Genomic DNA, 21002 nt, shown 5'->3' with positions numbered 1-21002 from the left:
TAGCAGATATGCAGGGAGTGTAGCAGGCATGCAGGGAGTGTAGCAGACATGCTGGCAGTGTAGCAGATATGCAGGGAGTGTAGCAGACATGCTGGCAGTGTAGCAGACATGCTGGCAGTGTAGCAGACATGGTGGCAGTGTAGCAGATATGCTGGGAGTGTAGCAGGCGTGCAGGGAGTGTAGCAGACATGCTGGCAGTGTACCAGGCATGCAGGGAGTGTAGCAGGCGTGCAGAGAGTGTAGCAGGCGTGCAGGGTGTGTAACAGGCGTGCAAGGTGTGTAGTAGACGTGCAGGGAGTGTAGCAGACATGCTGGCAGTGTAGCAGACATGCTGGCAGTGTAGCAGACATGCTGGCAGTGTAGCAAACATGCTGGCAGTGTAGCAGACATGCTGAGAGTGTAGCAGACATGCTGGCAGTGTAGCAGACATGCTGGCAGTGTAGCAGACATGCTGGCAGTGTAGCAGACATGCTGGCAGTGTAGCAGACATGCTGGCAGTGTAGCAGACATGCTGGCAGTGTAGCAGACATGCTGGCAGTGTCGTAGACATACTGGGAGTGTCGTAGACATGCTGGCAGTGTAGCAGACATGCTGGGAGTGTAGCAGACATGCTGGCAGTGTAGCAGACATGCTGGGAGTGTAGCAGACATGCTGGCAGTGTAGCAGACATGCTGGGAGTGTAGCAGGCATGCAGGTAGTGTAGCAGACATGCTGGCAGTATAGCAGATATGCAGGGAGTGTAGCAGGCGTGCAGGGAGTGTAACAGGCGTGCAGGGAGTGTAGCAGACGTGCAGGGAGTGTAGCAGGCATCTAGGGAGTGTAGCAGACATCCTGGGAGTGTAGCAGACATCCTGGCAGTGTAGCAGGCATGCAGGGAGTGTAGCAGACATGCAGGGAGTGTAGCAGACATGCTGGCAGTGTAGCAGATATGCAGGGAGTGTAGCAGACATGCAGGGAGTGTAACAGATATGCAGGGAGTGTAGCAGACATGCTGGCAGTGTAGCAGACATGCTGGCAGTGTAGCAGATATGCAGGGAGTGTAGCAGACATGCAGGGAGTGTAGCAGACATGCTGGCAGTGTAGCAGATATGCAGGGAGTGTAGCAGACATGGTGGCAGTGTAGCAGATATGCAGGTAGTGTAGCAGATATGCAGGGAGTGTAGCAGATATGCTGGCAGTGTAGCAGATATGCAGGGAGTGTAGCAGAAATGCTGGCAGTGTAGCAGACATGCAGGGAGTGTAGCAGGCATGCAGGGAGTGTAGCAGACATGCTGGGAGTGTAGCAGATATGCAGGGAGTTTAGCAGACATGCTGGCAGTGTAGCAGACATGCTGGGAGTGTAGCAGGCGTGCAGGGAGTGTAGCAGACATGTTGGCAGTGTAGCAGACATGCTGGGAGTGTAGCAGGCGTGCACGGAGTGTAGCAGGCGTGCACGGAGTGTAACAGGCGTGCAGGGTGTGTAGTAGACGTGCAGGCAGTGTAGCAGACATGCTGGCAGTGTAGCAGACATGCTGGCAGTGTAGCAGATATGCTGGCAGTATAGTAGATATGCTGGGAGTGTAGCAGACATGCTGGCAGTGTAGCAGATATGCAGGGAGTGTAGCAGACATGCTGGCAGTGTAGCAGATATGCTGGGAGTGTAGCAGACATGCTGGGAGTGTAGCAGACATGCAGAGATGTTGCAGGCATGCTGGGAGTGTAGCAGACATGCTCGCAGTGTAGCAGGCATGCAGGGAGTGTAACAGGCGTGCAGGGTGTGTAGTAGACGTGCAGGGAGTGTAGGAGATATGCAGGGAGTGTAGCAGACATGCTGGGAGTGTATCAGACATGCTGGCTGTGTAGTAGATATGCTGGGAGTGTAGCAGACATGCTGGGAGTGTAGCAGATATGCTGGGAGTGTAGCAGGCATGCAGGGAGTGTAGCAGGCATGCAGGGAGTGTAGCAGACATGCTGGGAGTGTAGCAGACATGCTGGGAGTGTAGCAGATATGCTGGGAGTGTAGCAGACATGCTGGGAGTGTAGCAGACATGCTGGCAGTGTAGCAGATATGCTGGGAGTGTAGCAGACATGCTGGGAGTGTAGCAGACATGCAGAGATGTTGCAGGCATGCTGGGAGTGTAGCAGACATGCTCGCAGTGTAGCAGGCATGCAGGGAGTGTAGCAGACATGCTTGCAGTGTAGCAGATATGCAGGGAGTGTAGCAGGCGTGCAGGGAGTGTAACAGGCGTGCAGGGTGTGTAGCAGACGTGCAGGGAGTGTAGCAGACGTGCAGGGAGTGTAGGAGGCATGCAGGGAGTGTAGCAGACATGCTGGCAGTGTAGCAGGCATGCAGTGAGTGTAGAAGGCATGCAGGGAGTGTAGCAGACATGCAGGGAGTGTAGCAGACATGCTGGCAGTGTAGCAGATATGCAGGGAGTGTAGCAGACATGCTGGCAGTGTAGCAGATATGCAGGGAGTGTAGCAGACATGCTGGCAGTGTAGCAGACATGCTGGCAGTGTAGCAGACATGCTGGCAGTGTAGCGGACATGCTGGCAGTGTAACAGACATGCTGGCAGTGTAGCAGACATGCAGGGAGTGTAGCAGGCATGCAGGCAGTGTAGCAGACATGCTGGCAGTGTAGCAGACATGCTGGCAGTGTAGCAGACATGCTGGCAGTGTAGCAGACATGCTGGGAGTGTAGCAGGCGTGCAGCAGACGTGCAGGGAGTGTAGCAGACATGCTGGCAGTGTAGCAGGCATGCAGGGAGTGTAGCAGACATGCTGGCAGTGTAGCAGATATGCAGGGAGTGTAGCAGACATGCTGGCAGTGTAGCAGACATGCTGGCAGTGTAGCAGACATGCTGGCAGTGTAGCAGACATGCTGGGAGTGTAGCAGGCGTGCAGCAGACGTGCAGGGAGTGTAGCAGACATGCTGGCAGTGTAGCAGGCATGCAGGGAGTGTAGCAGGCGTGCAGGGAGTGTAGCAGGCGTGCAGGGTGTGTAACAGGCGTGCAGGGTGTGTAGTAGACGTGCAGGGAGTGTAGCAGACATGCTGGCAGTGTAGCAGACATGCTGGCAGTGTAGCAGACATGCTGGCAGTGTAGCAGCCATGCTGGCAGTGTAGCAGACATGCTGGCAGTGTAGCAGACATGCTGGCAGTGTAGCAGACATGCTGGCAGTGTAGCAGACATGCTGGCAGTGTAGCAGACATGCTGGCAGTGTAGCAGACATGCTGGCAGTATAGTAGACATGCTGGCAGTGTAGCAGACATGCTGGCAGTGTAGCAGACATGCTGGCAGTGTAGCAGACATGCTGGCAGTATAGTAGACATGCTGGCAGTGTCGTAGACATACTGGGAGTCTAGCAGACATGCTGGCAGTGTAGCAGACATGCTGGCAGTGTAGCAGACATGCTGGCAGTGTAGCAGACATGCTGGCAGTGTAGCAGACATGCTGGAAGTGTAGCAGGCATGCAGGTAGTGTAGCAGACATGCTGGCAGTATAGCAGATATGCAGGGAGTGTAGCAGGCGTGCAGGGAGTGTAACAGGCGTGCAGGGTGTGTAGCAGACGTGCAGGGAGTGTAGCGGGCATGCAGGGAGTGTAGCAGACATCCTGGGAGTGTAGCAGACATGCTGGCAGTGTAGCAGGCATGCAGGGGGTGTAGAAGGCATGCATGGAGTGTAGCAGACATGCAGGGAGTGTAGCAGACATACTGGCAGTGTAGCAGATATGCAGGGAGTGTAGCAGACATGCTGGCAGTGTAGCAGACATGCTGGCAGTGTAGCAGATATGCAGGGAGTGTAGCAGACATGCAGGGAGTGTAGCAGACATGCTGGCAGTGTAGCAGACGTGCACGGAGTGTAGCAGACATGCTGGCAGTGTAGCAGATATGCAGGGAGTGTAGCAGATATGCAGGGAGTGTAGCAGACATGCTGGCAGTGTAGCAGATATGCAGGGAGTGTAGCAGAAATGCTGGCAGTGTAGCAGACATGCAGGGAGTGTAGCAGGCATGCAGGGAGTGTAGCAGACATGCTGGGAGTGTAGCAGATATGCTGGCAGTGTAGCAGACATGCTGAGAGTGTAGCAGGCGTGCAGGGAGTGTACCAGACATGTTGGCAGTGTAGCAGACATGCTGGGAGTGTAGCAGGCGTGCAGGGAGTGTAGCAGGCGTGCACGGAGTGTAACAGGCGTGCAGGGTGTGTAGTAGACGTGCAGGCAGTGTAGCAGACATGCTGGCAGTGTAGCAGACATGCTGGGAGTGTAGCAGACATGCTGGCAGTGTAGCAGATATGCTGGCAGTATAGTAGATATGCTGGCAGTGTAGCAGACATGCTGGCAGTGTAGCAGATATGCAGGGAGTGTAGCAGACATGCTGGCAGTGTAGCAGATATCCTGGGAGTGTAGAAGGCGTGCAGGGTGTGTAGTAAACGTGCACGGAGTGTAGCAGATATGCAGGGAGTGTAGCAGACATGCTGGGAGTGTAGCAGATATGCTGGGAGTGTAGCAGGCATGCAGGGAGTGTAGCAGACATGCTGGCAGTGTAGCAGACATGCTGGCAGTGTAGCAGACATGCTGGCAGTGTAGCAGACATGCTGGGAGTGTAGCAGACATGCTCGCAGTGTAGCAGACATGCTCGCAGTGTAGCAAGCATGCAGGGAGTGTAGCAGACATGCTTGCAGTGTAGCAGATATGCAGCGAGTGTAGCAGGCGTGCAGGGAGTGTAACAGGCGTGCAGGGTGTGTAGCAGACTTGCAGGGAGTGTAGCAGACGTGCAGGGAGTGTAGCAGCCATGCAGGGAGTGTAGCAGCCATGCAGGGAGTGTAGCAGACATGCTGGGAGTGTAGCAGACATGCTGGCAGTGTAGCAGGCATGCAGTGAGTGTAGAAGGCATGAAGGGAGTGTAGCAGACATGCAGGGAGTGTAGCAGACATGCTGGCAGTGTAGCAGATATGCAGGGAGTGTAGCAGACATGCTGGCAGTGTAGCAGATATGCAGGGAGTGTAGCAGACATGCTGGCTGTGTAGCAGACATGCTGGCAGTGTAGCAGGCATGCAGGGAGTGTAGCAGGCATGCAGGCAGTGTAGCAGACATGCTGGCAGTGTAGCAGACATGCTGGCAGTGTAGCAGATATGCAGGGAGTGTAGCAGACATGCAGGGAGTGTAGCAGACATGCTGGCAGTGTAGCAGACGTGCAGGGAGTGTAGCAGACATGCTGGCAGTGTAGCAGATATGCAGGGAGTGTAGCAGACATGCTGGCAGTGGAGCAGATATGCAGGGAGTGTAGCAGACATGCTGGCAGTGTAGCAGATATGCAGGGAGTGTAGCAGATATGCAGGGAGTGTAGCAGACATGCAGGGAGTGTAGGAGGCATGCAGGGAGTGTTGGAGACATGCTGGCAGTGTAGCAGATATGCTGGCAGTGTAGCAGACATGCTGGCAGTGTAGCAGACATGCTGGCAGTGTAGCAGACATGCTGGCAGTGCAGCAGACGTGCAGGGAGTGTAGCAGACATGCTGGCAGTGTAGCAGACATGCTGGGAGTGTAGCAGGCGTGCAGGGAGTGTAACAGGCGTGCAGGGTGTGTAGTAGACGTGCAGGCAGTGTAGCAGACATGTTGGCAGTGTAGCAGACATGCTGGCAGTGTAGCAGATATGCTGGGAGTGTAGCAGACATGCTGGGAGTGTAACAGATATGCTGGGAGTGTAGCAGACATGCTGGGAGTGTAGCAGACATGCTGGGAGTGTAGCAGACATGCTGGCAGTGTAGCAGACATGCTGGCAGTGTAGCAGACATGCTGGCAGTATAGTAGACATGCTGGCAGTGTCGTAGACATACTGGGAGTCTAGCAGACATGCTGGCAGTGTAGCAGACATGCTGGGAGTGTAGCAGACATGCTGGCAGTGTAGCAGACATGCTGGCAGTGTAGCAGATATGCAGGGAGTGTAGCAGACATGCTGGCAGTATAGCAGATATGCAGGGAGTGTAGCAGGCGTGCAGGGAGTGTAACAGGCGTGCAGGGTGTGTAGCAGACGTGCAGGGAGTGTAGCGGGCATGCAGGGAGTGTAGCAGACATCCTGGGAGTGTAGCAGACATGCTGGCAGTGTAGCAGGCATGCAGGGGGTGTAGAAGGCATGCATGGAGTGTAGCAGACATGCAGGGAGTGTAGCAGACATACTGGCAGTGTAGCAGATATGCAGGGAGTGTAGCAGACATGCTGGCATTGTAGCAGACATGCTGGCAGTGTAGCAGATATGCAGGGAGTGTAGCAGACATGCAGGGAGTGTAGCAGACATGCAGGGAGTGTAGCAGACATGCTGGCAGTGTAGCAGACGTGCACGGAGTGTAGCAGACATGCTGGCAGTGTAGCAGATATGCAGGGAGTGTAGCAGACATGGTGGCAGAGTAGCAGATATGCAGGGAGTGTAGCAGATATGCAGGGAGTGTAGCAGACATGCTGGCAGTGTAGCAGATATGCAGGGAGTGTAGCAGAAATGCTGGCAGTGTAGCAGACATGCAGGGAGTGTAGCAGGCATGCAGGGAGTGTAGCAGACATGCTGGGAGTGTAGCAGATATGCAGGGAGTGTAGCAGACATGCTGGCAGTGTAGCAGACATGCTGAGAGTGTAGCAGGCGTGCAGGGAGTGTAGCAGACATGTTGGCAGTGTAGCAGACATGCTGGGAGTGTAGCAGGCGTGCAGGGAGTGTAGCAGGCGTGCACGGAGTGTAACAGGCGTGCAGGGTGTGTAGTAGACGTGCAGGCAGTGTAGCAGACATGCTGGCAGTGTAGCAGACATGCTGGGAGTGTAGCAGACATGCTGGGAGTGTAGCAGATATGCTGGCAGTATAGTAGATATGCTGGCAGTGTAGCAGACATGCTGGCAGTGTAGCAGATATGCAGGGAGTGTAGCAGACATGCTGGCAGTGTAGCAGATATCCTGGGAGTGTAGAAGGCGTGCAGGGAGTGTAACAGGCGTGCAGGGTGTGTAGTAAACGTGCACGGAGTGTAGCAGATATGCAGGGAGTGTAGCAGACATGCTGGGAGTGTAGCAGATATGCTGGGAGTGTAGCAGGCATGCAGGGAGTGTAGCAGACATGCTGGCAGTGTAGCAGACATGCTGGCAGTGTAGCAGACATGCTGGCAGTGTAGCAGACATGCTGGGAGTGTAGCAGACATGCTGGGAGTGTAGCAGACATGCTCGCAGTGTAGCAGGCATGCAGGGAGTGTAGCAGACATGCTTGCAGTGTAGCAGATATGCAGCGAGTGTAGCAGGCGTGCAGGGAGTGTAACAGGCGTGCAGGGTGTGTAGCAGACGTGCAGGGAGTGTAGCAGACGTGCAGGGAGTGTAGCAGCCATGCAGGGAGTGTAGCAGACATGCTGGGAGTGTAGCAGACATGCTGGCAGTGTAGCAGGCATGCAGTGAGTGTAGAAGGCATGCAGGGAGTGTAGCAGACATGCAGGGAGTGTAGCAGACATGCTGGCAGTGTAGCAGATATGCAGGGAGTGTAGCAGACATGCTGGCAGTGTAGCAGATATGCAGGGAGTGTAGCAGACATGCTGGCAGTGTAGCAGACATGCTGGCAGTGTAGCAGGCATGCAGGGAGTGTAGCAGGCATGCAGGCAGTGTAGCAGACATGCTGGCAGTGTAGCAGACATGCTGGGAGTGTAGCAGACATGCTCGCAGTGTAGCAGGCATGCAGGGAGTGTAGCAGACATGCTTGCAGTGTAGCAGATATGCAGGGAGTGTAGCAGGCGTGCAGGGAGTGTAACAGGCGTGCAGGGTGTGTAGCAGACGTGCAGGGAGTGTAGCAGACGTGCAGGGAGTGTAGGAGGCATGCAGGGAGTGTAGCAGACATGCTGGCAGTGTAGCAGGCATGCAGTGAGTGTAGAAGGCATGCAGGGAGTGTAGCAGACATGCAGGGAGTGTAGCAGACATGCTGGCAGTGTAGCAGATATGCAGGGAGTGTAGCAGACATGCTGGCAGTGTAGCAGATATGCAGGGAGTGTAGCAGACATGCTGGCAGTGTAGCAGACATGCTGGCAGTGTAGCAGACATGCTGGCAGTGTAGCGGACATGCTGGCAGTGTAACAGACATGCTGGCAGTGTAGCAGACATGCAGGGAGTGTAGCAGGCATGCAGGCAGTGTAGCAGACATGCTGGCAGTGTAGCAGACATGCTGGCAGTGTAGCAGACATGCTGGCAGTGTAGCAGACATGCTGGGAGTGTAGCAGGCGTGCAGCAGACGTGCAGGGAGTGTAGCAGACATGCTGGCAGTGTAGCAGGCATGCAGGGAGTGTAGCAGACATGCTGGCAGTGTAGCAGATATGCAGGGAGTGTAGCAGACATGCTGGCAGTGTAGCAGACATGCTGGCAGTGTAGCAGACATGCTGGCAGTGTAGCAGACATGCTGGGAGTGTAGCAGGCGTGCAGCAGACGTGCAGGGAGTGTAGCAGACATGCTGGCAGTGTAGCAGGCATGCAGGGAGTGTAGCAGGCGTGCAGGGAGTGTAGCAGGCGTGCAGGGTGTGTAACAGGCGTGCAGGGTGTGTAGTAGACGTGCAGGGAGTGTAGCAGACATGCTGGCAGTGTAGCAGACATGCTGGCAGTGTAGCAGACATGCTGGCAGTGTAGCAGCCATGCTGGCAGTGTAGCAGACATGCTGGCAGTGTAGCAGACATGCTGGCAGTGTAGCAGACATGCTGGCAGTGTAGCAGACATGCTGGCAGTGTAGCAGACATGCTGGCAGTGTAGCAGACATGCTGGCAGTATAGTAGACATGCTGGCAGTGTAGCAGACATGCTGGCAGTGTAGCAGACATGCTGGCAGTGTAGCAGACATGCTGGCAGTATAGTAGACATGCTGGCAGTGTCGTAGACATACTGGGAGTCTAGCAGACATGCTGGCAGTGTAGCAGACATGCTGGCAGTGTAGCAGACATGCTGGCAGTGTAGCAGACATGCTGGCAGTGTAGCAGACATGCTGGAAGTGTAGCAGGCATGCAGGTAGTGTAGCAGACATTCTGGCAGTATAGCAGATATGCAGGGAGTGTAGCAGGCGTGCAGGGAGTGTAACAGGCGTGCAGGGTGTGTAGCAGACGTGCAGGGAGTGTAGCGGGCATGCAGGGAGTGTAGCAGACATCCTGGGAGTGTAGCAGACATGCTGGCAGTGTAGCAGGCATGCAGGGGGTGTAGAAGGCATGCATGGAGTGTAGCAGACATGCAGGGAGTGTAGCAGACATACTGGCAGTGTAGCAGATATGCAGGGAGTGTAGCAGACATGCTGGCAGTGTAGCAGACATGCTGGCAGTGTAGCAGACGTGCACGGAGTGTAGCAGACATGCTGGCAGTGTAGCAGATATGCAGGGAGTGTAGCAGACATGCTGGCAGTGTAGCAGACGTGCACGGAGTGTAGCAGACATGCTGGCAGTGTAGCAGATATGCAGGGAGTGTAGCAGATATGCAGGGAGTGTAGCAGACATGCTGGCAGTGTAGCAGATATGCAGGGAGTGTAGCAGAAATGCTGGCAGTGTAGCAGACATGCAGGGAGTGTAGCAGGCATGCAGGGAGTGTAGCAGACATGCTGGGAGTGTAGCAGATATGCTGGCAGTGTAGCAGACATGCTGAGAGTGTAGCAGGCGTGCAGGGAGTGTACCAGACATGTTGGCAGTGTAGCAGACATGCTGGGAGTGTAGCAGGCGTGCAGGGAGTGTAGCAGGCGTGCACGGAGTGTAACAGGCGTGCAGGGTGTGTAGTAGACGTGCAGGCAGTGTAGCAGACATGCTGGCAGTGTAGCAGACATGCTGGGAGTGTAGCAGACATGCTGGCAGTGTAGCAGATATGCTGGCAGTATAGTAGATATGCTGGCAGTGTAGCAGACATGCTGGCAGTGTAGCAGATATGCAGGGAGTGTAGCAGACATGCTGGCAGTGTAGCAGATATCCTGGGAGTGTAGAAGGCGTGCAGGGTGTGTAGTAAACGTGCACGGAGTGTAGCAGATATGCAGGGAGTGTAGCAGACATGCTGGGAGTGTAGCAGATATGCTGGGAGTGTAGCAGGCATGCAGGGAGTGTAGCAGACATGCTGGCAGTGTAGCAGACATGCTGGCAGTGTAGCAGACATGCTGGCAGTGTAGCAGACATGCTGGGAGTGTAGCAGACATGCTCGCAGTGTAGCAGACATGCTCGCAGTGTAGCAAGCATGCAGGGAGTGTAGCAGACATGCTTGCAGTGTAGCAGATATGCAGCGAGTGTAGCAGGCGTGCAGGGAGTGTAACAGGCGTGCAGGGTGTGTAGCAGACTTGCAGGGAGTGTAGCAGACGTGCAGGGAGTGTAGCAGCCATGCAGGGAGTGTAGCAGACATGCTGGGAGTGTAGCAGACATGCTGGCAGTGTAGCAGGCATGCAGTGAGTGTAGAAGGCATGAAGGGAGTGTAGCAGACATGCAGGGAGTGTAGCAGACATGCTGGCAGTGTAGCAGATATGCAGGGAGTGTAGCAGACATGCTGGCAGTGTAGCAGATATGCAGGGAGTGTAGCAGACATGCTGGCAGTGTAGCAGACATGCTGGCAGTGTAGCAGGCATGCAGGGAGTGTAGCAGGCATGCAGGCAGTGTAGCAGACATGCTGGCAGTGTAGCAGACATGCTGGCAGTGTAGCAGATATGCAGGGAGTGTAGCAGACATGCAGGGAGTGTAGCAGACATGCTGGCAGTGTAGCAGACGTGCAGGGAGTGTAGCAGACATGCTGGCAGTGTAGCAGATATGCAGGGAGTGTAGCAGACATGCTGGCAGTGGAGCAGATATGCAGGGAGTGTAGCAGACATGCTGGCAGTGTAGCAGATATGCAGGGAGTGTAGCAGATATGCAGGGAGTGTAGCAGACATGCAGGGAGTGTAGGAGGCATGCAGGGAGTGTTGGAGACATGCTGGCAGTGTAGCAGATATGCTGGCAGTGTAGCAGACATGCTGGCAGTGTAGCAGACATGCTGGCAGTGTAGCAGACATGCTGGCAGTGCAGCAGACGTGCAGGGAGTGTAGCAGACATGCTGGCAGTGTAGCAGACATGCTGGGAGTGTAGCAGGCGTGCAGGGAGTGTAACAGGCGTGCAGGGTGTGTAGTAGACGTGCAGGCAGTGTAGCAGACATGTTGGCAGTGTAGCAGACATGCTGGCAGTGTAGCAGATATGCTGGGAGTGTAGCAGACATGCTGGGAGTGTAACAGATATGCTGGGAGTGTAGCAGACATGCTGGGAGTGTAGCAGACATGCTGGGAGTGTAGCAGACATGCTGGCAGTGTAGCAGACATGCTGGCAGTGTAGCAGACATGCTGGCAGTATAGTAGACATGCTGGCAGTGTCGTAGACATACTGGGAGTCTAGCAGACATGCTGGCAGTGTAGCAGACATGCTGGGAGTGTAGCAGACATGCTGGCAGTGTAGCAGACATGCTGGCAGTGTAGCAGATATGCAGGGAGTGTAGCAGACATGCTGGCAGTATAGCAGATATGCAGGGAGTGTAGCAGGCGTGCAGGGAGTGTAACAGGCGTGCAGGGTGTGTAGCAGACGTGCAGGGAGTGTAGCGGGCATGCAGGGAGTGTAGCAGACATCCTGGGAGTGTAGCAGACATGCTGGCAGTGTAGCAGGCATGCAGGGGGTGTAGAAGGCATGCATGGAGTGTAGCAGACATGCAGGGAGTGTAGCAGACATACTGGCAGTGTAGCAGATATGCAGGGAGTGTAGCAGACATGCTGGCAGTGTAGCAGACATGCTGGCAGTGTAGCAGATATGCAGGGAGTGTAGCAGACATGCAGGGAGTGTAGCAGACATGCAGGGAGTGTAGCAGACATGCTGGCAGTGTAGCAGACGTGCACGGAGTGTAGCAGACATGCTGGCAGTGTAGCAGATATGCAGGGAGTGTAGCAGACATGGTGGCAGAGTAGCAGATATGCAGGGAGTGTAGCAGATATGCAGGGAGTGTAGCAGACATGCTGGCAGTGTAGCAGATATGCAGGGAGTGTAGCAGAAATGCTGGCAGTGTAGCAGACATGCAGGGAGTGTAGCAGGCATGCAGGGAGTGTAGCAGACATGCTGGGAGTGTAGCAGATATGCAGGGAGTGTAGCAGACATGCTGGCAGTGTAGCAGACATGCTGAGAGTGTAGCAGGCGTGCAGGGAGTGTAGCAGACATGTTGGCAGTGTAGCAGACATGCTGGGAGTGTAGCAGGCGTGCAGGGAGTGTAGCAGGCGTGCACGGAGTGTAACAGGCGTGCAGGGTGTGTAGTAGACGTGCAGGCAGTGTAGCAGACATGCTGGCAGTGTAGCAGACATGCTGGGAGTGTAGCAGACATGCTGGGAGTGTAGCAGATATGCTGGCAGTATAGTAGATATGCTGGCAGTGTAGCAGACATGCTGGCAGTGTAGCAGATATGCAGGGAGTGTAGCAGACATGCTGGCAGTGTAGCAGATATCCTGGGAGTGTAGAAGGCGTGCAGGGAGTGTAACAGGCGTGCAGGGTGTGTAGTAAACGTGCACGGAGTGTAGCAGATATGCAGGGAGTGTAGCAGACATGCTGGGAGTGTAGCAGATATGCTGGGAGTGTAGCAGGCATGCAGGGAGTGTAGCAGACATGCTGGCAGTGTAGCAGACATGCTGGCAGTGTAGCAGACATGCTGGCAGTGTAGCAGACATGCTGGGAGTGTAGCAGACATGCTGGGAGTGTAGCAGACATGCTCGCAGTGTAGCAGGCATGCAGGGAGTGTAGCAGACATGCTTGCAGTGTAGCAGATATGCAGCGAGTGTAGCAGGCGTGCAGGGAGTGTAACAGGCGTGCAGGGTGTGTAGCAGACGTGCAGGGAGTGTAGCAGACGTGCAGGGAGTGTAGCAGCCATGCAGGGAGTGTAGCAGACATGCTGGGAGTGTAGCAGACATGCTGGCAGTGTAGCAGGCATGCAGTGAGTGTAGAAGGCATACAGGGAGTGTAGCAGACATGCAGGGAGTGTAGCAGACATGCTGGCAGTGTAGCAGATATGCAGGGAGTGTAGCAGACATGCTGGCAGTGTAGCAGATATGCAGGGAGTGTAGCAGACATGCTGGCAGTGTAGCAGACATGCTGGCAGTGTAGCAGACATGCTGGCAGTGTAGCAGGCATGCAGGGAGTGTAGCAGGCATGCAGGCAGTGTAGCAGACATGCTGGCAGTGTAGCAGACATGCTGGCAGTGTAGCAGACATGCAGGGAGTGTAGCAGACATGCAGGGAGTGTAGCAGACATGCTGGCAGTGTAGCAGACGTGCAGGGAGTGTAGCAGACATGCTGGCAGTGTAGCAGATATGCAGGGAGTGTAGCAGACATGCTGGCAGTGTAGCAGACATGCAGGGAGTGTAGGAGGCATGCAGGGAGTGTAGGAGACATGCTGGCAGTGTAGCAGATATGCTGGCAGTGTAGCAGACATGCTGGCAGTGTAGCAGACATGCTGGCAGTGTAGCAGACATGCTGGCAGTGCAGCAGACGTGCAGGGAGTGTAGCAGACATGCTGGCAGTGTAGCAGACATGCTGGCAGTGTAGCAGGCGTGCAGGGAGTGTAACAGGCGTGCAGGGTGTGTAGTAGACGTGCAGGCAGTGTAGCAGACATGTTGGCAGTGTAGCAGATATGCTGGCAGTGTAGCAGATATGCTGGGAGTGTAGCAGACATGCTGGGAGTGTAACAGATATGCTGGGAGTGTAGCAGACATGCTGGGAGTGTAGCAGACATGCTGGGAGTGTAGCAGACATGCTGGGAGTGTAGCAGATATGCAGGGAGTGTAGCAGGCATGCAGGGAGTGTAGCAGACATGCTGGCAGTGTAGCAGATATGCAGGGAGTGTAGCAGACATGCTGGCAGTGTAGCAGACATGGTGGCAGTGTAGCAGACATGGTGGCAGTGTAGCAGACATGCTGGGAGTGTAGCAGGCGTGCAGGGAGTGTAGCAGACGTGCAGGGAGTGTAGCAGACATGCTGGCAGTGTAGCAGGCATGCAGGGAGTGTAGCAGGCGTGCAGGGAGTGTAGCAGGCGTGCAGGGTGTGTAACAGGCGTGCAGGGTGTGTAGTAGACGTGCAGGGAGTGTAGCAGACATGCTGGCAGTGTAGCAGACATGCTGGCAGTGTAGCAGACATGCTGGCAGTGTAGCAGACATGCTGGCAGTGTAGCAGACATGCTGGCAGTGTAGCAGACATGCTGGCAGTGTAGCAGACATGCTGGCAGTGTAGTAGACATGCTGGCAGTGTCGTAGACATACTGGGAGTGTAGCAGACATGCTGGCAGTGTAGCAGACATGCTGGCAGTGTAGCAGGCATGCAGGTAGTGTAGCAGACATGCTGGCAGTGTAGCAGATATGCAGGTAGTGTAGCAGGCGTGCAGGGAGTGTAACAGGCGTGCAGGGTGTGTAGCAGACGTGCAGGGAGTGTAGCAGGCATGCAAGGAGTGTAGCAGACATCCTGGGAGTGTAGCAGACATGCTGGCAGTGTAGCAGGCATGCAGGGAGTGTAGAAGGCATGCAGGGAGTGTAGCAGACATGCAAGGAGTGTAGCAGACATACTGGCAGTGTAGCAGATATGCAGGGAGTGTAGCAGACAAGCAGGGAGTGTAACAGATATGCAGGGAGTGTAGCAGACATGCTGGCAGTGTAGCAGACATGCTGGCAGTGTAGCAGATATGCAGGGAGTGTAGCAGACATGCAGGGAGTGTAGCAGACATGCTGGCAGTGTAGCAGACGTGCAGGGAGTGTAGCAGACATGCTGGCAGTGTAGCAGATATGCAGGGAGTGTAGCAGACATGGTGGCAGTGTAGCAGATATGCAGGGAGTGTAGCAGACATGCTGGGAGTGTAGCAGACATGCAGGGAGTGTAGCAGACATGCTGGCAGTGTAGCAGACATGCTGAGAGTGTAGCAGGCGTGCAGGGAGTGTAGCAGACATGTTGGCAGTGTAGCAGACATGCTGGGAGTGTAGCAGGCGTGCAGGGAGTGTAGCAGACATGCTGGCAGTGTAGCAGATATGCAGGGAGTGTAGCAGACATGCTGGCAGTGTAGCAGACATGCTGGGAGTGTAGCAGGCGTGCAGGGAGTGTTGCAGGCGTGCACGTAGTGTAACAGGCGTGCAGGGTATGTAGTAGACGTGCTGGCAGTGTAGCAGACATGCTGGCAGGGTAGCAGACATGCTGGCAGTGTAGTAGATATGCTGGGAGTGTAGCAGACATGCTGGGAGTGTATCAGACATGCTGTGAGTGTAGCAGGCATGCTGGCAGTGTAGCAGACGTGCAGGGAGTGTAGCAGACATGCTGGCAGTGTAGCAGACGTGCAGGGAGTGTAGCAGACATGCTGGCAGTGTAGCAGACATGCAGGGAGTGTAGCAGACATGCTGGGAGTGTAGCAGATATGCTGGGAGTGTAGCAGACATGCTGGGAGTGTAGCAGATATGCTGGCAGTGTAATAGATATACTGGGAGTGTAGCAGACATGCTGGCAGTGTAGCAGATACGCAGGGAGTGTAGCAGACATGCTGGCAGTGTAGCAGATATGCTGGGAGTGTAGCAGGCGTGCAGGGAGTGTAGCAGGCGTGCAGGGAGTGTAACAGGCGTGCAGGGTGTGTAGTAGACGTGCTGGCAGTGTAGCAGACATGCTGGCAGGGTAGCAGACATGCTGGCAGTGTAGTAGATATGCTGGGAGTGTAGCAGACATGCTGGGAGTGTATCAGACATGCTGTGAGTGTAGCAGGCATGCTGGCAGTGTAGCAGACATGCTGGCAGTGTAGCAGACATGCTGGCAGTGTAGCAGACATGCTGGGAGTGTAGCAGACATGCTGGGAGTGTAGCAGACATGCTCGCAGTGTAGCAGGCATGCAGGGAGTGTAGCAGATATGCAGGGAGTGTAGCAGGCGTGCAGGGTGTGTAGCAGACGTGCAGGGAGTGTAGCAGGCATGCAGGGAGTGTAGCAGACATGCTGGCAGTGTAGCAGACATGCTGGCAGTGTAGCAGGCATGCAGTGAGTGTAGAAGGCATGCAGGGAGTGTAGCAGACATGCTGGCAGTGTAGCAGATATGCAGGGAGTGTAGCAGACATGCTGGCAGTGTAGCAGATATGCAGGGAATGTAGCAGACATGCTGGCAGTGTAGCAGACATGCTGGCAGTGTAGCAGGCATGCAGTGAGTGTAGAAGGCATGCAGGGAGTGTAGCAGACATGCTGGCAGTGTAGCAGACATGCAGGGAGTGTAGCAGGCATGCTGGGAGTGGAGCAGGCATGCTGGGAGTGGAGCAGGCATGCTGGCAGTGTAGCAGACATGCTGGCAGTGTAGCAGACCTGCTGGCAGTGTAGCAGACGTGCAGGGAGTGTAGCAGACATGCTGGCAGTGTAGCAGACGTGCAGGGAGTCTAGCAGACATGCTGGCAGTGTAGCAGATATGCAGGGAGTGTAGCAGACATGCTGGCAGTGTAGCAGATATGCAGGGAGTGTAGCAGACATGCTGGGAGTGTAGCAGATATGCAGGGAGTGTAGCAGACATGCTGGCAGTGTAGCAGATATGCAGGGAGTGTAGCAGACATGCTGGCAGTGTAGCAGACATGCAGGGAGTGTAACAGGCATGCAGGGAGTGTAGCAGGCGTGCAGGGAGTGTAGCAGGCGTGCAGGGAGTGTAGCAGACATGCAGGGAGTGTAGAAGGCATGCAGGGAGTGTAGCAGGCATGTAGGGAGTGTAGCAGGCGTGCAGGGAGTGTAGCAGGCATGCAGGGAGTGCAGCAGACATGCTGGCAGTGTAGCAGACATGCAGGGAGTGTAGCTGGCAGTGTAGCAGGCATGCAGGCAGTGTAGCAGACATGCTGGCAGTGTAGCAGGCATGCAGGGAGTGTAGCAGGCATGCTGGGAGTGTAGCAGACATGCTGGGAGTGTAGCAGACATGCTGGGAGTGTAGCAGGCATGCAGGGAGTGTAGCAGACATGCAGGGAGTGTAGCAGACATGCAGGGAGTGTAGCAGACATGCAGGGAGTGTAGCAGGCATGCAGGGAGTGTAGCAGACATGCAGGGAGTGTAGCAGACATGCTGGAAGTGTAGCAGACATGCTGGTAGTGTAGCAGACATGCTGGGAGTGTAGCAGACATGCTGGGAGTGTAGCAGACATGCCGGGAGTGTAGCAGGCATGCAGGGAGTGTAGCAGGCATGCAGGGAGTGTAGCAGGCATGCAGGGAGTGTAGCAGGCGTGCAGGGAGTGTAGCAGGCATGCAGGGAGTGTAGCAGGCATGCAGGGAGTGTAGCAGGCATGCAGGGAGTGTAGCAGACATGCTGGGAGTTTAGCAGACATGCAGGGAGTGTAGCAAGCATGCAGGGAGTGTAGCAGACGTGCAGGCAGTGTAGCAGACATGTTGGCAGTGTAGCAGACATGCTGGCAGTGTAGCAGATATGCTGGGAGTGTAGCAGACATGCTGGGAGTGTAACAGATATGCTGGGAGTGTAGCAGACATGCTGGGAGTGTAGCAGACATGCTGGGAGTGTAGCAGACATGCTGGCAGTGTAGCAGACATGCTGGCAGTGTAGCAGACATGCTGGCAGTATAGTAGACATGCTGGCAGTGTCGTAGACATACTGGGAGTCTAGCAGACATGCTGGCAGTGTAGCAGACATGCTGGGAGTGTAGCAGACATGCTGGCAGTGTAGCAGACATGCTGGCAGTGTAGCAGATATGCAGGGAGTGTAGCAGACATGCTGGCAGTATAGCAGATATGCAGGGAGTGTAGCAGGCGTGCAGGGAGTGTAACAGGCGTGCAGGGTGTGTAGCAGACGTGCAGGGAGTGTAGCGGGCATGCAGGGAGTGTAGCAGACATCCTGGGAGTGTAGCAGACATGCTGGCAGTGTAGCAGGCATGCAGGGGGTGTAGAAGGCATGCATGGAGTGTAGCAGACATGCAGGGAGTGTAGCAGACATACTGGCAGTGTAGCAGATATGCAGGGAGTGTAGCAGACATGCTGGCAGTGTAGCAGACATGCTGGCAGTGTAGCAGATATGCAGGGAGTGTAGCAGACATGCAGGGAGTGTAGCAGACATGCAGGGAGTGTAGCAGACATGCTGGCAGTGTAGCAGACGTGCACGGAGTGTAGCAGACATGCTGGCAGTGTAGCAGATATGCAGGGAGTGTAGCAGACATGGTGGCAGAGTAGCAGATATGCAGGGAGTGTAGCAGATATGCAGGGAGTGTAGCAGACATGCTGGCAGTGTAGCAGATATGCAGGGAGTGTAGCAGAAATGCTGGCAGTGTAGCAGACATGCAGGGAGTGTAGCAGGCATGCAGGGAGTGTAGCAGACATGCTGGGAGTGTAGCAGATATGCAGGGAGTGTAGCAGACATGCTGGCAGTGTAGCAGACATGCTGAGAGTGTAGCAGGCGTGCAGGGAGTGTAGCAGACATGTTGGCAGTGTAGCAGACATGCTGGGAGTGTAGCAGGCGTGCAGGGAGTGTAGCAGGCGTGCACGGAGTGTAACAGGCGTGCAGGGTGTGTAGTAGACGTGCAGGCAGTGTAGCAGACATGCTGGCAGTGTAGCAGACATGCTGGGAGTGTAGCAGACATGCTGGGAGTGTAGCAGATATGCTGGCAGTATAGTAGATATGCTGGCAGTGTAGCAGACATGCTGGCAGTGTAGCAGATATGCAGGGAGTGTAGCAGACATGCTGGCAGTGTAGCAGATATCCTGGGAGTGTAGAAGGCGTGCAGGGAGTGTAACAGGCGTGCAGGGTGTGTAGTAAACGTGCACGGAGTGTAGCAGATATGCAGGGAGTGTAGCAGACATGCTGGGAGTGTAGCAGATATGCTGGGAGTGTAGCAGGCATGCAGGGAGTGTAGCAGACATGCTGGCAGTGTAGCAGACATGCTGGCAGTGTAGCAGACATGCTGGCAGTGTAGCAGACATGCTGGGAGTGTAGCAGACATGCTGGGAGTGTAGCAGACATGCTCGCAGTGTAGCAGGCATGCAGGGAGTGTAGCAGACATGCTTGCAGTGTAGCAGATATGCAGCGAGTGTAGCAGGCGTGCAGGGAGTGTAACAGGCGTGCAGGGTGTGTAGCAGACGTGCAGGGAGTGTAGCAGACGTGCAGGGAGTGTAGCAGCCATGCAGGGAGTGTAGCAGACATGCTGGGAGTGTAGCAGACATGCTGGCAGTGTAGCAGGCATGCAGTGAGTGTAGAAGGCATGCAGGGAGTGTAGCAGACATGCAGGGAGTGTAGCAGACATGCTGGCAGTGTAGCAGATATGCAGGGAGTGTAGCAGACATGCTGGCAGTGTAGCAGATATGCAGGGAGTGTAGCAGACATGCTGGCAGTGTAGCAGACATGCTGGCAGTGTAGCAGACATGCTGGCAGTGTAGCAGGCATGCAGGGAGTGTAGCAGGCATGCAGGCAGTGTAGCAGACATGCTGGCAGTGTAGCAGACATGCTGGCAGTGTAGCAGACATGCAGGGAGTGTAGCAGACATGCAGGGAGTGTAGCAGACATGCTGGCAGTGTAGCAGACGTGCAGGGAGTGTAGCAGACATGCTGGCAGTGTAGCAGATATGCAGGGAGTGTAGCAGACATGCTGGCAGTGTAGCAGACATGCAGGGAGTGTAGGAGGCATGCAGGGAGTGTAGGAGACATGCTGGCAGTGTAGCAGATATGCTGGCAGTGTAGCAGACATGCTGGCAGTGTAGCAGACATGCTGGCAGTGTAGCAGACATGCTGGCAGTGCAGCAGACGTGCAGGGAGTGTAGCAGACATGCTGGCAGTGTAGCAGACATGCTGGGAGTGTAGCAGGCGTGCAGGGAGTGTAACAGGCGTGCAGGGTGTGTAGTAGACGTGCAGGCAGTGTAGCAGACATGTTGGCAGTGTAGCAGATATGCTGGCAGTGTAGCAGATATGCTGGGAGTGTAGCAGACATGCTGGGAGTGTAACAGATATGCTGGGAGTGTAGCAGACATGCTGGGAGTGTAGCAGACATGCTGGGAGTGTAGCAGACATGCTGGGAGTGTAGCAGATATGCAGGGAGTGTAGCAGGCATGCAGGGAGTGTAGCAGACATGCTGGCAGTGTAGCAGATATGCAGGGAGTGTAGCAGACATGCTGGCAGTGTAGCAGACATGGTGGCAGTGTAGCAGACATGGTGGCAGTGTAGCAGACATGCTGGGAGTGTAGCAGGCGTGCAGGGAGTGTAGCAGACGTGCAGGGAGTGTAGCAGACATGCTGGCAGTGTAGCAGGCATGCAGGGAGTGTAGCAGGCGTGCAGGGAGTGTAGCAGGCGTGCAGGGTGTGTAACAGGCGTGCAGGGTGTGTAGTAGACGTGCAGGGAGTGTAGCAGACATGCTGGCAGTGTAGCAGACATGCTGGCAGTGTAGCAGACATGCTGGCAGTGTAGCAGACATGCTGGCAGTGTAGCAGACATGCTGGCAGTGTAGCAGACATGCTGGCAGTGTAGCAGACATGCTGGCAGTGTAGTAGACATGCTGGCAGTGTCGTAGACATACTGGGAGTGTAGCAGACATGCTGGCAGTGTAGCAGACATGCTGGGAGTGTAGCAGGCATGCAGGTAGTGTAGCAGACATGCTGGCAGTGTAGCAGATATGCAGGGAGTGTAGCAGGCGTGCAGGGAGTGTAACAGGCGTGCAGGGTGTGTAGCAGACGTGCAGGGAGTGTAGCAGGCATGCAAGGAGTGTAGCAGACATCCTGGGAGTGTAGCAGACATGCTGGCAGTGTAGCAGGCATGCAGGGAGTGTAGAAGGCATGCAGGGAGTGTAGCAGACATGCAAGGAGTGTAGCAGACATACTGGCAGTGTAGCAGATATGCAGGGAGTGTAGCAGACAAGCAGGGAGTGTAACAGATATGCAGGGAGTGTAGCAGACATGCTGGCAGTGTAGCAGACATGCTGGCAGTGTAGCAGATATGCAGGGAGTGTAGCAGACATGCAGGGAGTGTAGCAGACATGCTGGCAGTGTAGCAGACGTGCAGGGAGTGTAGCAGACATGCTGGCAGTGTAGCAGATATGCAGGGAGTGTAGCAGAC

At 55.1% G+C, this 21002-nt stretch overlaps 1 protein-coding gene across 1 annotated transcript in view; it reads left to right on the top strand.

Moving 5' to 3' along the window:
- Nucleotides 1-21002, top strand: part of LOC138853077 (titin homolog) — a gene marked incomplete at its 5' end in the record, with an annotated part of 174400 nt that overhangs the window by 35153 nt on the left and 118245 nt on the right.

The sequence above is a fragment of the Cherax quadricarinatus genome, chromosome 2 (genome assembly GCF_038502225.1).
Source record: "Cherax quadricarinatus isolate ZL_2023a chromosome 2, ASM3850222v1, whole genome shotgun sequence".
Lineage (NCBI taxonomy): Eukaryota > Metazoa > Arthropoda > Malacostraca > Decapoda > Parastacidae > Cherax > Cherax quadricarinatus.
This window is presented reverse-complemented; position numbering and strand designations above follow the sequence as displayed.